General features: G+C 40.0%; 1 non-coding gene and 1 pseudogene across 1 annotated transcript; one reads left to right on the top strand and one right to left on the bottom strand.

Annotated features, from left to right (window-relative positions):
• Positions 1-9,569: 9,569 nt before the first annotated feature.
• Positions 9,570-9,699, bottom strand: LOC112768430 (U6atac minor spliceosomal RNA). The gene has a single exon (XR_003185861.1). It is a non-coding gene; the product is annotated as a U6atac minor spliceosomal RNA (small nuclear RNA).
• Positions 9,700-12,157: 2,458 nt separating this feature from the next.
• Positions 12,158-15,258, top strand: LOC112766090 (APO protein 3, mitochondrial-like; annotated as a pseudogene).
• The last annotated feature ends 1,060 nt before the right edge of the window (positions 15,259-16,318 follow it).

A 16,318-nucleotide genomic window follows, 5' to 3' on the forward strand; every position in this document is an offset into this window, starting at 1 on the left:
AAGAGACAAGCTGAAAAGCGAGTCTAAATATTATATATGGGATCATCCATATTTATGGAGATGTAGCGCTGATCAGGTAATTAGACGGTGTGTGCCTCAATCAGAATTTCAGTCCATTTTAGAGGCCTGCCACTCATCTGAGAGTGGAGGACATTTTGGCCCTCAAAGAACAGCTAGAAAAATCTTAGACTGTGGATTCTGGTGGCCTAATCTTTTTAGAGACGCTGCTGAATTTTGTAAATCTTGTTTTTCATGCCAAAAATTTGGCAATATATCCAAGAGAGATGAGATGCCTCAACAAATTATGCTTTTCTATGAAGTTTTTGATGTTTGGGGCATTGACTTCATGGGTCCATTTCCAAATTCTAATGGTTATTTTTATATATTGTTAGCTGTGGATTACATTTCCAAATGGGTGAAAGCAATTCCTACCCGCACTGATGATGCTAACACTGTTGTTTCCTTTGTTAGAAACCACATTATTTGTTGCTTTGGATCCCCACGAGCAATCGTGAGCGATCAAGGAACCCATTTTTGTAACAGGAGACTAACAGGATTAATGAAGAAGCATGGGATAATTCATAAAGTTGCAACAGCCTACCATCCTCAGACAAATGGGCAAGCCGAGGTGTCAAACAGAGAGATAAAGCGTATATTGCAGAAGATAGTCAAACCTCATAGGAGAGACTGGAGCACCAGGCTACAAGATACACTTTAGGCATACAGAACAGCATACAAGACACCCATTGGGATGAGTCCTTTCCACTTAGTTTATGGAAAAGTCTGTCATCTCCCAGTTGAAGTAGAGCACAAAGCCTTTTGGGTAGTAAAAGAGTGCAACATGGGATTTGAAACAGCCGGAGATGAAAGAAAATTGCAACTGCAAGAATTAGAAAGCCTTCACCTGGAAGCTTATGAGAACTCAAGGTTGTACAAGGAAAGGATGAAGGCTGTACATGATCAGCACATCAAGAGGAAAGAGTTCCAACCTGGGAACTTAGTCCTCCTTTACAAATCTAGACTGAGGCTCATGCCAGGCAAGTTGAGATCAAGATGAGAAGGTCCATACAGAATAGAGAAGGCCGAGCCGTACGGAGCTTTTCACCTAAGTCATCCTTCAAGCTCTGAACTCATCAAAGTTAATGGACATCGTTTAAAGCTGTACCATGGCGAGAAGTTGAAGAAAAACAAGGAGCTCGAGATCTTCCTCTTGGAAGATCCACACATAGCCGAAGACTGAGCTAGTGGAGCGTCCAACTTACGGACGTTAAAGCAAAGTGCTAGGTGGGAGACAACCCACCATGGTATGATCGTTCTTTTCTTTATTCTTAGTTTTCTTTTTCAATAACTCTTCTCCTTATTTGCACATTTAGCTTGCATCTGCATTTGCATATTTTTATTTTTATTTAAAAAAAATAAAAAAATAAAAATAAAAATAAAATACGTGACGCGACCGCATCATTGACGCATCCGCGTCGCAGGTGGTTTAGAGAGAATAATAAACGAACAGAGAGTCACGCGAGAGCGTGGCTGGAGGCGTGCCCCTGGCACAAATCACCCCACGCGACCGCATCGCTGATGCGTCCGCGTCGGGTGGGAACATTGGCCTCCCACGCGACCGCGTCACCCACGCGACCGCGTGACCTCAGAATCGACGTGAAAAGGGTGCATAGCCGTTATGCTGGAGTGGTGCTAGACTAGTACTAGACGCACAGTCCTTACCACGTAAACGCGTGCCCCACACGTCCGCGTCATATCCCAATATTGGCCACTCACGCGATCGCATGACCCACGCGATCGCGTCACCCAAAATTTGGCAAAATAAGATTTTGAATAGAGAGTTGTGCGAGCGCGAGGCTGCCCTCGTGCCAGTAGCACAAAACGAGTCACGCGACCGCGTGACCGACGCGACCGCGTCGATTCACTTAAAGCGCATTCGCGCGAACGCGTCACCCACGCGTTCGCATCGCTTGCGCCGCACAGCTTACCCTACATTGCCAAATATTTTATCTTTCTTTTCCCCCAAAACCTATTTTCTCTTTTCCCCTCCTTATTTCTTATTTCTTTCTTCTTCCTTCTTCCTTCTTTCTCACTTTCTACTTTCTCTCTTACCACCATTAACAAGGTTTTTCTTTTCTTCTTCCTTTCTTTCTTTTCCATTATCTTTCTTATTTTTATGTTTCTTCTTTTCTTTTCTTTTTACTTTCATTATCTATATTTTCTTTTTCTTTCTTTTTCTTTCTTTTTTTTTCTTTTAATTGGTCTTAGAATTTATTTGAGTCATTATTTCTCATTATATGCTTATGGATTGTTGCAAATTTATTTGGCAATTATATATTACTTTTTAAAGGGTTGCTTGCATGTTCAAATTATTATTTTCAATAGTTTATTCATCATGCATGCTACGTATTTGTGAAAAAGCCCATATGGCATTGTGCATTTTCTACATTATTCTATTCTACTATTCAATGCTTGCTTTTCATAAATTCCCTTTACTATTTTATTAATTTATTTTAATTGTCAATACAAACGTGATGGTTAGTTACGAGTGATAACATATTTTACAAATTAAATGCTTGATCTATGCTACTCATGCCTTTGCCTGCATGCCTATAAACACCTTGCATTTAATTGTCATCAAATGCACCTACTATATTTCCATTGATGAACTTTTCACATGTAGTCATGACCATGTGTTAATGACATCCCCTTTATCGTGCATTGATTATCACTTATACCATCCTCTTCCTTGTTCTATCCCTTTGAATTCATGTTACTTTCTTTTTCCCTTTTGAGGATGGCCACCAAGAAAGGAAAAGAGAAAGCTACTTCCAAATCAACAGCAAGGAGAGGAACAAAAAGAGCATTAGTGGCAGAGCCTTCTTCAACTGCAGTCATGCCCTCAACAAAGAGAATTAAGAGGATTATAAAGGTTGATGAGAAAGAGAGAGCCTTCCCAGCAAAGGACACTGCACGATTTTCCAATCACTACTATGAGCAGATGTTCCCTATCCTGGCAGAACGGAGCTACAACAACGAATACCTTCTTATCCTCCCGCCCAATATTGCTACCTTTGTTGAGCCGCAAATTGAACGAAGACAATGGGGTTTCCTACAGAGACAGCCAAGGCAGGTTAATCTTTCTTGGGTAGTTGAGTTCTACTCTAATTTCCACCTGCCAACCCTACAGTCTGTCTATGTACGTCAAAAGCAAGTCCCCATTACAGAAGAGGCCATTCAACAAACTCTAGATCTTCCCCCTGCTCTAGAAGGATTGGACGCCTTTCAAGAAGCCTCACTCAAGCGCCAGATGTACCAATTTGACTGGGACGACGTTCTCAGAGTTATCGCACTACCTGGCAGCAGATGGATCTACGGATACCATCATTCCTGCCCTAAGGGAATATCGGCTTCAGCACTTACCTTGGAGGCTCGCGTATGGGCACAGATCATGTCCCATTACGTCTTTTCGAGCACTCACGAGTCCTCCTTCACTGCAAACATGGCCGTTCTACTATGGTGCATCCTTACAGACCAGCCTCTGAACCTACCAAGACATATCCGGAATGCCATGGGACACGTATAGATTGCGGGCAACTTACCTTTTTCCACCTTGATCTCAGATCTTGTCTCAGCAGCCGGAGTCTCCTATAGAGCTGGGGATACAAAAGTCATGCTTCCACGGGATGATCAGTACGTCCCTAACGGGAAGTATATTAGACTTTCAGCAGCCACTACTAGCCAGCCTACAGAACCGGCTGAGGACATCCCTCCATCAGCAACACAAGCACCTACAACAACCCAACTGCTCCATTAGATACTTGAAAAGTTGGATCGGCAGGAACAGAAAGCTAAGCTAAGAGAGCGCTGTAACAAGCGCCGATTCACATACCTTAAGGAGCTGATTATGGGAAAATTCAAGGACTCAGACACCCCGGACTCCACTTCCTTTACCAGCACAGGGAGCCATGATGGTCCCGACTGTGGAGATACTGCCACCAGCCTACCTTTGTTCCTGACAGATGGCACCGAGGACGGTGCAAAGCCTTAAGTGTGGGGAGGTCGGTCAGTACCTGACTTCTGGAGGTAATTTCTCTTCCCTAACACCAATATATTAGGATACTTAGTTAGTTTTTCTTTTGTAGAATAGGATAAATTGTATAGTAATAGATTAGTTGCATGCATGTTCTACTTGATTGAAAAGACAATAAGTTTCTTCTAAGACCCTATCTTTAGAACAAAATTCCACTAATTTTAATCAAAACTCTTATGTTGAAAATTGCTTGAAGTTGTATTTGGAACATGATTTTTGAGCTAAAGAACACACAACCTGTGAGAATTGAGCCCAAATGCATGGTTACATTATTTAACCATAATTATTTTATTCTTGTGTGTTTACTTCTCTATGATTGTAATCTACATTTTGTTTCATCCTATATGTCCAATGTTTAATATATTTATATGTTTGCATATGATTGAGGCCATTATTTGTTTAAACTCACTTATCCAAATTAAGCCTACCCTCTCAATTACCTTTGTTAACCACTTTGAGCCTTTAAATCCCATTTGTTCTGTATTTTACCACATTACTAGCCTTAAGCGGAAAAAATAATTTTATACCCCAATTGAATCTTTGGTTAGCTTAAGATAGAATTGTGTGTGTTAATTAAGTATAGGAAATTGTGGGAACAAAAGATAATGAGGGAATGTGTCATGATAATATAATGGAAATTTGGGTACCTACTCATGTGAAACTATAAGAATTAAAAATCTATGTGCATTGATTAGCTATGTTTATTTTTTTTATGTTTATGCTAAAAAAAAATCCAAAAATATTCAATAAATAAATAAGGGGACAAAATTACCCCAATGCTAAGTTAAGAATTCAAGGATCAATGCATATATGATAAAATTAAAATAAAAAGTTGATACATGAGTATGGAATGTGAAAGAAAAAATCTGGGTAGCTAGGTGTGAATCTTAAATTATATAGAATATGTATATATTGGGTTGAAGCTTGGGTTAATTAAAGATTCAATTTGTAAGCTTACTTAGCCATATATGTATCCTTACCCTTACCTTGGCCCCATTACAACCTTGAAAAGACCTCATGATGTTTGCATTGATATATTAATTGTTGTTGATTGGTTAGGTGGAGAACAAAAAAATTAGAAAGCATGATTAGAGAAGGATAGAGTGATTACCCTATACACTAGAGAGATTAGAGTGTACATACATCATCAGTGAGGGTTCAATGCTTAAAATTCTATGTTCCCTGCTTTCATGAGCTACCTTCTTGCATTTTTATCTGTTCTTACTGTATAAGAATTGAATTAGTGGAGTTTGATTTGTGATTGTCTTGAAGAACCTATTTACTTTTGATCAAGTAGACAAGAATCATATAGTTGCATTCATATATATATAGGTTGCATTGCATTACATGAGTTCTACATGTTCCTACTCATTTATTTTATCTCCTTCAACTAAGCATGAGGACATGCTAATGTTTAAGTGTGGGGAGATTGATAAACCACTATTTTATGGTTTATATTGTGCTTAATTGTATGGTTTTATCAATTCTTTACCCACTTATTCATATGATTGGCATGCATTTATATTTCCTTCCTAAAATCATTACATGATTGAATATTTGCTTCCTAAAGACTTTTAATTATGTATTTTAATTCTCCTTCATTCCATTAGATGTCGTGATCTGTGTGTTAAGTGTTTCAGGCTTTATAGGGCATGAATGACTTGGAGAATGGAAAGGAAGCTTGAAAAAATGGAAGGAACACAAGAAATTGAGGAGATGACCAGCGAGAAGTGACGCGGACGCATGGCTCACGCGACCGCGCGACATAGAGGAAATCGTAGTGACGCGGACGCATGGCTCGCGCGACCGCGCGGATTGGAACTGCACAAGTGACGCGGAGGCATGGACGACGCGCACGCGTGGCAAGGCAAAACGCCGAATGACGCGTCCGCATGAATGACGCGATCGCGTGACATGCGCGATCTGCAGAATGTGCAGAATTCGCTGGGGGCGATTTTGGGCCCTATTTTGACCCAGTTTTCGACCCAGAAAAGCATACTAGAGCCAAGGAACATGCAGAAACCAGGGAACAACAATTCATTACAGACAATTCTCAGTTTTAGATCTAGTTTTACTCCTCATCTAGGTTTTCTCTCTACACATTCATAGTTCTTAGGATTTTATTTTTATTGCTTTTCGCATTGGGATATTGAGAAGAGTTATTACCTCAGCAAGACTTCGTCATTCTAATTTGTTTTCTTTAGGGTTAAGTACTGAAATCGTCCCTAAGGTCTGGGGTGAAAATCAAAATCGTCCTCGACCTTTTTTTGTTATTAAAATCATCCCCAACGTTACAAAACGTTATAAAATCGTCATTTTCCACTTCAATTTTATTTTTTTACCATATTACCCTTCATTATTAATAAAAATAATTAAAAATAATATTAAAAAATTAAAACAAACCCCACCCCCAAACTCCCACCCCTCAACCCTCCCCCCTCCCCCCTCCCTCCCGCCTCCCCCCTCAGCCCACTCCCTCACCCCCTACCCCTCAACCCTCCCCCCTCCGCCCTCCCTCACTCCCTCCCGCCTCCCCCCTCAGCCCACTCCCTCAGTTCCCAGTAGATTGAAGAATATTTTTGACTTTCCAGCAAGTTTTCCAAAACAAAGGATGATGATCCATCACAAACACATTTCACCTATACCAGAATATAGAATACCATTGCAACATCCCTCACGGGGCTCATCTTTGTCGTTCTTCAACTTCTCAACCATGCTCAAAGCTTCATTGTACTTGCATTCCATTTCAAGCAGACATCTTTCTTTGTAATTAATTTTCTCTATAAGCCTCATAATGAGTTTTAGCAAACAATCAAGTGTGTCACTATGTTTACACTCCATCTCGAATAGCTTGTGATCCTTCTTGTCAATTTCATTCTGAAGGCTCACTATTATCTTTCTCAGCTTCCTCAGAGTCTCTTCACAACTTTCACTCTTCATCATTTGCAAACAATTCAGAGTGCCTACATTTGTGGGAGAAAAAAAAATCAGTTACTTCTTTCTGGATCAACTAGGATTAGGAGTTACAGACTTAGAGCAAAGAAACAAGATGGCCAATACAACTGAAAGTTGCGAACTTTCACCAACATGATGCAGCATAAATTTGGGGTTTCTATATGGAAAGAATGAATAGTAGTACTACCGCAACACTTACGAGTAAGAAACAATAAACAGAGTCAAGCGGTCAAAGAGTCAAGAAGGAATGTAGAAACGGTGGTGCGGCGGTGCAGCGGTGCAGTGGTGGCGGCGGTAGCGAAGATCGGCGGCGTCCGTGAAGACCGGTGGCGGCGGCGAGGACCCTTCCCCTTCCCCCTCTTCTTCCCGAAACCCCCCTCCCCCCTCTTCTCCCTTCGCGTTCCCTTCCCCCTTTCCTCGAGGAGCAGAGCAGCGAAGATCGGCGGCGCGCGGCAACGAAGAACGGCGGCGGTAATGAAGACCGGTGGCGGCGGCGAAGAGAGAAGAAGAAGAAGAAGAAGAAGGTGGTGGTGGTGCGTTGCGGCAGGGCGACAGGGCGGCGGGCGGCGGTGCGGTGGTGCGGTGGTCCCCTTCCCTCCCCCCTCCACCCCCGCCCCCGCCCCCTTTTTCTCGCCCCCCCCCTTTCTTTCCTCCCCACCCCCCTTCTTTGATCTATCCCTTTCTTTCCTTTTTATTTTATATTTATTTTATTTTATAATTTTTTAATGACGGGTAGTTTGGTAATAAAAAAAATAAAATTGGTAAAAAGGATTATTTTAAAGCATTTTTGAATGTTGAGGATGATTTTAATAACGAAAAAAGGTCCAGGACGATTTTGATTTTGACCCAAGACGTTAGGGATGATTTCAGTACTTAACCCTTTTCTTTACCTGTCTCTTACTCTTCCATGTCCTTTATTTACTCAGAATTATTATTGGATTATTTTTAGAATTTATTAATACAAGAATTATTTTTATTTTCAATTGATCCCTTTAATTATTATTTATCATGTCTTTCTTTAATTCCCTCTCCTATGTTATGAATTCTACATTTACAATGAGCGAGTAGTTCCATAACTTGGATGGGAGTTGATTGAAAGGAAGACCTTGAGTTGGAATGCTTAAAAGAAAAATTGTAATTGGGTTTATTGTTGGTTTGCTCTCTAGTCACTGACACCAATCCTTCCAAGTAAGTGGATTGGGACTTGTGGATAGAAATAGCTTTCCAACTTGTTTGACTTTCCCTTACCTAGTAAGGGATAACTAAACAGAACAACCCTCAATTATCAATTAATCTTGAGAGTACTCCAACAAGAATAGGGCTTCCAACTAATCTACTCCCAGCCAAGGCTTTTATTTAAATTTACACAAATTCTCTAATTTAATTTCCTGTTATTCAACTCAAACATTTTTTGAAAACATCTGATTAATAAAATAGCACACTTTTCTGCAACTCGTTGGGAGACGACCTGGGACTCATACTCCCAGTATTTTAATTTAAATTTTGTGACAACCCTTCTAAATTGATAAGCGGATTTCTGGTTGGTTAAGAACTGTACTTGCAACGTGTCTCTTATAATAAATTTCGTAACTCGCCAATTTTCGCCACGTCATTATTCAAATCCCAAGGCACTATCTTGTTGAGCTCATCATATCACCCTCAAACAGATGGGTAAAGTGAGGTTCTAAATAAAACACTTGAGATGTACCTCAAGGATTTTTGTTTTGACAATCCTAAATTGTGGGTGGACATGCTTCTATGGGCTGAATTTTGGTATAACACCACATTTGACTGCAGCATCAAAATGTCCCCTTTCTGAGATCTCTATGGGTGTGAGCCCTCTTCCTTGATACATTACAATGCGGATCCAATTGACGAGCAATTATTTCAAGAGCTCCTGTTGACTCGAGATAAATTTCTGGGTCAACTGAAGGGTACTCTAAGAAAGTATCAACAATTTATGAAGACTTATGCTGATAAGAAAAGAAGGGATTTGGAGTTTGAAGAAGACGCCATTGTGTTAGTAAAGCTCCAACCTTATCGCCAACACTCTGTTGCATTGAGAAAGACTAAAAAACTAGGGATGAGATACTTTGGTCCCTTTAAAGTTCTTAAAAAACTGAGCCCAATGGCTTACAAATTTGATTTGCCACAGGAAGCAAAAATTCATAATGTGTTCCACATTTCATTGCTCAAAAGGTTTAGAAGAATTGCTCAGGAGCATTACTTGCCACTGTCACTGGAATCTTGTGAGGCATGTAACAGCCCAGACCACTCGCTAGCACGATATTGTCCGCTTTGGCACACAAGGCCTCACGGTTTTGCCTTTGACAATAGGGATGCTAGCCGAAGCCCCCCACACTCACCCGTCAAAACGCGTCATGCTTGGGAGAGGTATCCACGCCCTTATAAGGCATGCTTCGTTCTCTTCCCAACCAATGTGGGCCTTATAATCCACCCCCTTAAGGGAGTTTACAACCCACCCCCCTAAGGGAGTCCAGCGCCCTCGCTAGCACATCGATCCGGGTCCTGGCTCTGATACCATCTATAGAGATGGTAAGCCTTAACCGAGTGTGTATAACAGGAAAGCCCGAAGGCTGTTCCCGTCCCTGTCAGGGGAGATGCCAACCATCTCTCCTTTTCACGAACACATCGGTTAGGGAGGGGAACGAAGCATGCCTTATAAGGGTGTGGATACCTCTCCCTAACATGACGCGTTTTGACGAGTGAGTGTGGAGGACTTCGGCTAGCATTCCTATCGTCAAAGGCAAAACCGTGAGGCCTTGTGTGCCAAAGCGGACAATATCGTGCTAGCGGGTGGTCTGGGCTGTTACAGATGGTATCAGAGCCAGAACCCGGATCGATGTGCCAGCGAGGGCGCTGGACTCCCTTAGGGGGTAGATTGTAAGGCCCACATCGGTTGGAGAGGGGAACGAAGCATGCCTTATTAGGGTGTGGATACCTCTCCCTAGTATGACGCGTTTTGACGAGTGAGTGTGGAGGGCTTCGGCTAGCATCCCTATCGTCAAAGGCAAAACCGTGAGGCCTTGTGTGACAAAGCGGACAATATCGTGCTAGCAGGTGGTCTGCGCTGTTACAGATGGTATCAGAGCCGGAACCCGGATCGATGTGCCAGCGAGGGCGCTGGGCTCCCTTAGAGAGTGGATTGTAAGGTCCCACATCGGTTGGGGAGGGGAACGAAGCATGCCTTATAAGGGTGTGGATACCTCTCCCTAACATGACGCGTTTTGACAAGTGAGTGTGGAGGGCTTCGGCTAGCATCCCTATCGTCAAAGGCAAAACCGTGAGGCCTTGTGTGCCAAAGCAGACAATATCGTGCTAGCGGGTGGTCTGGGCTGTTATAAGGCAGGTCCCATTTTGACACCGAAAAAAGTCCTTCAGTCGCGAACAATATTAAAGAATGGCAAAAAAGAGCATCAATTGTTGGTGCAATGGGGTTCAGGGTTCAGAACCTCACGTTGAGTCCACTTGGAAAGTTGCTGAGAGCTTCCTTAATGTTTATCCAACAATCAACCTTTAGGACAAGGTTGAGGTTAAAAGGAGGAGTAATGTAAGGAAGAAATTAGCCAATGCTGATAAGAGTGGGAACATGCATAAGAAACACATCCACATTAAAAAAGAGTAGCAAATTCTGTTATAGAGCCAAGACAGATGACATGCAGAGATTCAAGGACATGGGAGAAGCATGATGGAAAGAATTACAAATGAAAGAATGGAAGGCTACATTCAGCAAGAATGATGGTATTCTTTCTCTCCTCTCTTTATTTTCTCTCTCTTTTCTGTTATTCTTTATTTTCTTTTTTTCTTCCTTATCGGTCCTAATTCTGCCTTCTTTCTTTCAATACTTCTTTACGAAGTATTTTACACTAGAATGCTTGGCTTGCTTCTTGGCTCACTACCTCATTACTTTTTTCTACTATTCTTAGACTAGGATTCAACCTTTCTAACTTTTTTTATATCAATTTATTGTATGTTTTCATTGGATCCTTGTATTTTATGATGTTATATTAGCTTTGGAAGAATGAATTGTTGTTCTTCACGGGTTGTAAGATAAGGAAATTATAATTATAGTGAAAAAAAATTATTATAGTTATTTAGATCATTTAAGGTAATTTTATTTTGAGCGAAAATATTGTTAAAAAAGAGTACAAAACTAAAATTAAAAATATTAAAATATTTAATCAAATATATTGTTATATTTTATTTTATTTTTATTAAAAATAAAAATAAAAATGGCCAAACCAGTTAACTTTTTTTTTTTTTTGTTGGAACCAATTAACTCTTAACATTTCACAATAACGCCACCAATCACCATATTTAAAAAAATAAAAAGTTAAGCCGATATCAGTTTTTTTTTGTTAGTAGATTGGACAACCTCCAATTTTAAGTACACAACACACCTACATATTTCTCACATATTTACCAAATTTTCTCCTCAATTGCAATTTCTAGAATTTGAACCCTAGACTTTTGAAGTGGGAAGAGGGATATATGCCATATGAGTTAAGGCTCACTGCCATTTATTAGTTCTAGAAACTTAAATAATTTGTTTTTTTTTTTTTTTGGTAGAGGGGCTTAAGCCCAAAATAATTTGCGTTTTATTCCACAGGCTTGTCATGTTACAGGTTTGAGGCCCAAACTAGGCCCAATATTGAGCATCTGGACTCCTAAACTATCGCTAAGCTTACTAGCTTCGATCGTATGCTCCATTTAGGGGTGTACATGGCGGGGCCACACTGGGTTTGGCTTAATCCAAACCCGACCTGAAATATAGATCGGGCCTAATTTTTAGACCCTAACCCGATCCTAGACCCGATAAAATCTACGCACCTTCGGGCCGGATAAAACCTAGGTAAAAACCGGGTAAAAACCGATCTTTAGCATGTAAAAATCACCTAATCTCCAACCATTATTTCACAATTCACATAGTAAAATTCACTTAAAAAATGTAACAAGAACCAACCCTTCTCTAAAATTAAAGCATAACCATAATCAATACTAATATTGTCTAATAACACCAAATATTTAAATCAATACAAATAAGTTAACACAATATTATGCATTAGTCTAAAATCTTATGCATTTTAAACATAAAACATTAACTTATAATCTTATAATGACTAATAACACAAAATATTAAGGTTTACAATATTTAAATTTCACATAAGAATAGCCATCATACATCACTAATAACACAAAATATTAATTGTGTATGATGATCGGGCTATCGGGCCGAGTTCGGGTGACCCGAGCTATAGCACAGACCCGACTCGAAATAATGACCGGGTCTATTTTTGAGACCCCTTACCTAACCCTAGATCCGATGAAATCACACTAAATTAGCTCCTAAAGTGTTTTGGGTCGGGCCGGGTCTTCGGACCAGGCCGGGCCATGTACACCCCTTGCTCCATTTCCTAGCACGGCGGTTCCCACCACTTCTACCGTCAACCATTCTTAACGGATATGCGCGCCATCGCCATCTCTTCGGAGATAATTTCTCATCTTAAGCGACTACCACACCGCTTCAATGCAACCCTCTCCTTCTCGTCAGAGACTTCACCGCTGGTGGCGTTCGGGGACGACAGAGAATCCACGTACTCTGACGTGCCGAGGCCTTGCCGGAGGAAATCGGAGAGGAAGCCGTATGTGACGCCGATGAAGGTGCTGATAGAGAGGGCGAAGAAGGAGAGAGAAGCGCGTAAGGCACAGCCCTGTAGGGTTGCTGGTTGCGGAACTTGTTGAGGTGGCTCACCGAGTATATGTAGCTCGAAATTCACTCGTATCTGGTCTGAGTCAACTCGCCCGAGCCATTCCCGGGTTGCGCTGCGAGTAAGTTGCTGTGAATATTTTATTTTTATGTTGATTCTGAAATTTCTAAGCTAGAAAATTTGCCAGATGTTGCGAAAAATTGAGGAACCAGTTAGTTAGGTTTCTGTTAAAATTGATTTTTGATGCAGTAAGAGTTTCAATTTTTTGTTTCCTTTTGCACAATCATTCAGTCATAAAACTTTTGAAGGTCAAACTTCGGTTATGGATTGTGAAAAACTTATGGTAATGATAGATTATTTTGATTTCCCTAAAATATAGAACACTTCGAACTTGCTGAGATTGAGAGTATAAGTTAGGAAGTGTACATTTTTGTGTGCATTTACATTGTGTGATGGATATGTTCTTCTAAGGAAAGTTTGTGTTGAGTTGCATTCTAGGCTTTCTAGTTGTTATCATTTAACATTTAGAGAGATGAAAAGAGAAAAAAGAGTGTTATTTTTTTTATTTTTTAAATGGTGTTGTGGTCTTGTGGATTGTATGTGCTTCTTTATTTTTTCTTTCTTCATCCGAACTGGTTTGCTTTTACTGGTTTCTCCATAATAGGTTATGCAATGAGGTTCACATTGTTTATGTTGGTCATGAAATTCGAACATGTATTGGACCAAGGAGTGGTTCGAGGAGTACAATGCATGTCTGGAGAGGGGGAGGGGCTCGGGATGTGGTCTTCTTCCCAAAGTGCTTCCATCTTTATGACCGTGTCGGTAAGCCAAGAGTCGGGCACGATGAGAGGTTCAGTGTCCCTCACATCCCTGCCATTGTTGAACTCTGTATACAGGCCGGTGTAGATTTTGCAAAGTATCCCACAAAAGGGAGAACAAAACCTGTATATTGCATTGAGGGGAGAATTGTAGATTTTGAATCTGTTGTGGAAGAGGTTGAAAATAAAATAGAACTTTCTTCTAAAAATACCAAAGCACTTTTCTATGCATCCCCTGAGCTGGCCAGGCATGTAGAGAATCTCTCAAATTTAGTGATGAACAATAGCAATCTTGATGGGTTGACTGAGGAAGAACGGAACAAAGTAAGGGATTTAAGTAGTCATACACTAGAGGCATGGTTTGAGATGATATCAGGTGCAAAGAAGATGATGGAGAAGTACGGTGTGAATACTTGTGGATATTTTCCCAAGGTCCAGGTTGGTCTGGAGGGACATAAGTTGAGAATGCGCAAGGCTTCAAAGCATCAGTCTCGGAATGGTTTACATGTGTGGCAAGAGGCAACAATAATAGATGATCTTGTGGGTCCGAATTATGTCTGGCATGTTGACGATCTGAATGGATCTCCTCTGAATAACAATCTGAAAAGATATTATGGCAAGGCTCCAGCTGTGGTGGAACTCTGTGTGCATGGAGGGGCTCTTGTTCCGAATAAGTATAAGAGCATGATGAGATTAGATGTTGTTTCCCCAGACCGCGACGAAGTTGACCTTGTTGCCTGATACATCATAATCCCCTTTGAAGTTAGACAATATATTTTTCAATCAAGATTTAGAACTCAATCAGATAAGATCTTGGACTATTGAGTTTGATCAAAGCTGAGGTTTGGTCCCCACTGCTGTTCTTTCTGTTGTTGTGACTACTCTAGGTCAAAATTCTTGATCTTTATACATAATAATTGATAGTTAGCAGCATATTCTATCTTTGGAGAAAGATACATAGCTTAAAGAGGGGTATAACAGATATAAGATATTGCATTATCATGTTGTGGGTCTCAATTGACATGCTTTCTGCTCAAACTGTGCAGTTTCTTGTGAAAAAGTGTTGACTATCGACACTGGAATTGATACTATGAAAGACCAAACAGCACATAGTGCAAACTTCAATGCACATAAATGAAAATTCTAGCAGCAGCCATCAAAATAAACCTGAACTTTCATCTTTCGGTGACAAACTTCAAGCATGCCATTGGTATAGTCTTCTCTAAATGATGCTTATTAATTTGTTCTGGTTCCCAAGTCACCTGAGTTTGCTTCCCTTAATATTTATTGAGCATGATTCCTTGCACTTACTTTTAGGTTAATGGTTGCTGAAAAAGGTAAGATTGTGGAAGGATCCAGACTATGGAAGTCGTTCTGTTATCACACAGAATTTGTAGACTCCACACAGAGATGTTGTGAAACTCCTTAAGTTACCACACCCCGCATTGTATATTCAAATGCATTTTTATTTTGGAACCAATAAGAAAAGAATTTCATGTAATTACTTCATTTTTGGTCTGTATTTACCCCTTACCAAATTTTCTCAATTTTTTATTATCTTAGAGAGAAATTAACAGAATACTTACTCATGTATGTTGAATGTTGCATTCTTTTTTTCTCTGCCCCTGACTATGGAAATAGTTATTGAACTTTGATTCTCTTTTCACGGATTTCATAGTTTATTTCAAGTATTATTTTTGTTTTTACTTTATAATTTGAGCTATAGCCATGCTGAAAGATGTGGACGAGTGAATTCACAAGATAAGAAGGAATCAACTATGAAGAATGAGTGCATTAGGACTTAGGAGAGAGGTGATGATAATGATGATTATTATATAGTAAATTGCTTTATGGCCCGAATTTTTTTTTTTTTTTTTGGGTCGGTGGATTTAACAACCTTCAATCCTAAGTATCCCAATAGATTGGACAATCCCAATTCTAAGTACACAACACACCCACACACTCTTCACATATTTTATCACATTTTTTTCTCAATTGCATTCCCTAGGATTTGAACCGTAGACCTTTGAGGTGGGGAGGGGGAGATATGCCATTAGAGCCAAGGCTCATTGGCTTTATGGCCCGAATTTAAGTGTTCATTATGTGGCCCGTTATTTTTTTCTAAGAATGGGCCAGCAGGCCCAGAATTGGAAAACATTACATGGATTAACACCTTATATGTCCCAGCCCAGAAAAGAACTCGTAAACAAAAATAAGAAAAGAAACTTATGTTCCTATTGTTCGTATCAATGGGTTTTATTTATGAGAAATCATTGGGTATTTTATAAACATATTTTAATGTGTGGTTTAGAAATATGACAACAAAAAAAAGAAAGAAAAAGAATTGTTTTAGAAGCATCTAGAACTATTTATTTTTATTTTTATGTTGTTCATCCAAGGCCAATGAAAGATGGACCATTGTAGATTTGGGAGACAACACTAAATGGTTGGTATAATTGTTTAGAAATCACCTCATATCAAATCAAATAAGAATACAAGTTTGAATCTCACTACTTTTGCATGAAGGTTGCCGTAACGATGAATTCTAAATACTTCTATTAGTAGACAAAGAACCTAAGTATGCCCTCCCCTTAATTGAACGAGTAGCTAGTGTGTAACTACTATATTTTTAACTAGTTATAAAAAAGAAAGAAGACCACTTTCAAGTTTCAAATGCATGTATAAAATAGTTCACATGACTTCTGCAGTCTCTTTCAAATCTC

Source organism: Arachis hypogaea, chromosome 17, assembly GCF_003086295.3.
Source record: "Arachis hypogaea cultivar Tifrunner chromosome 17, arahy.Tifrunner.gnm2.J5K5, whole genome shotgun sequence".
In the NCBI taxonomy this organism is placed as follows: domain Eukaryota; kingdom Viridiplantae; phylum Streptophyta; class Magnoliopsida; order Fabales; family Fabaceae; genus Arachis; species Arachis hypogaea.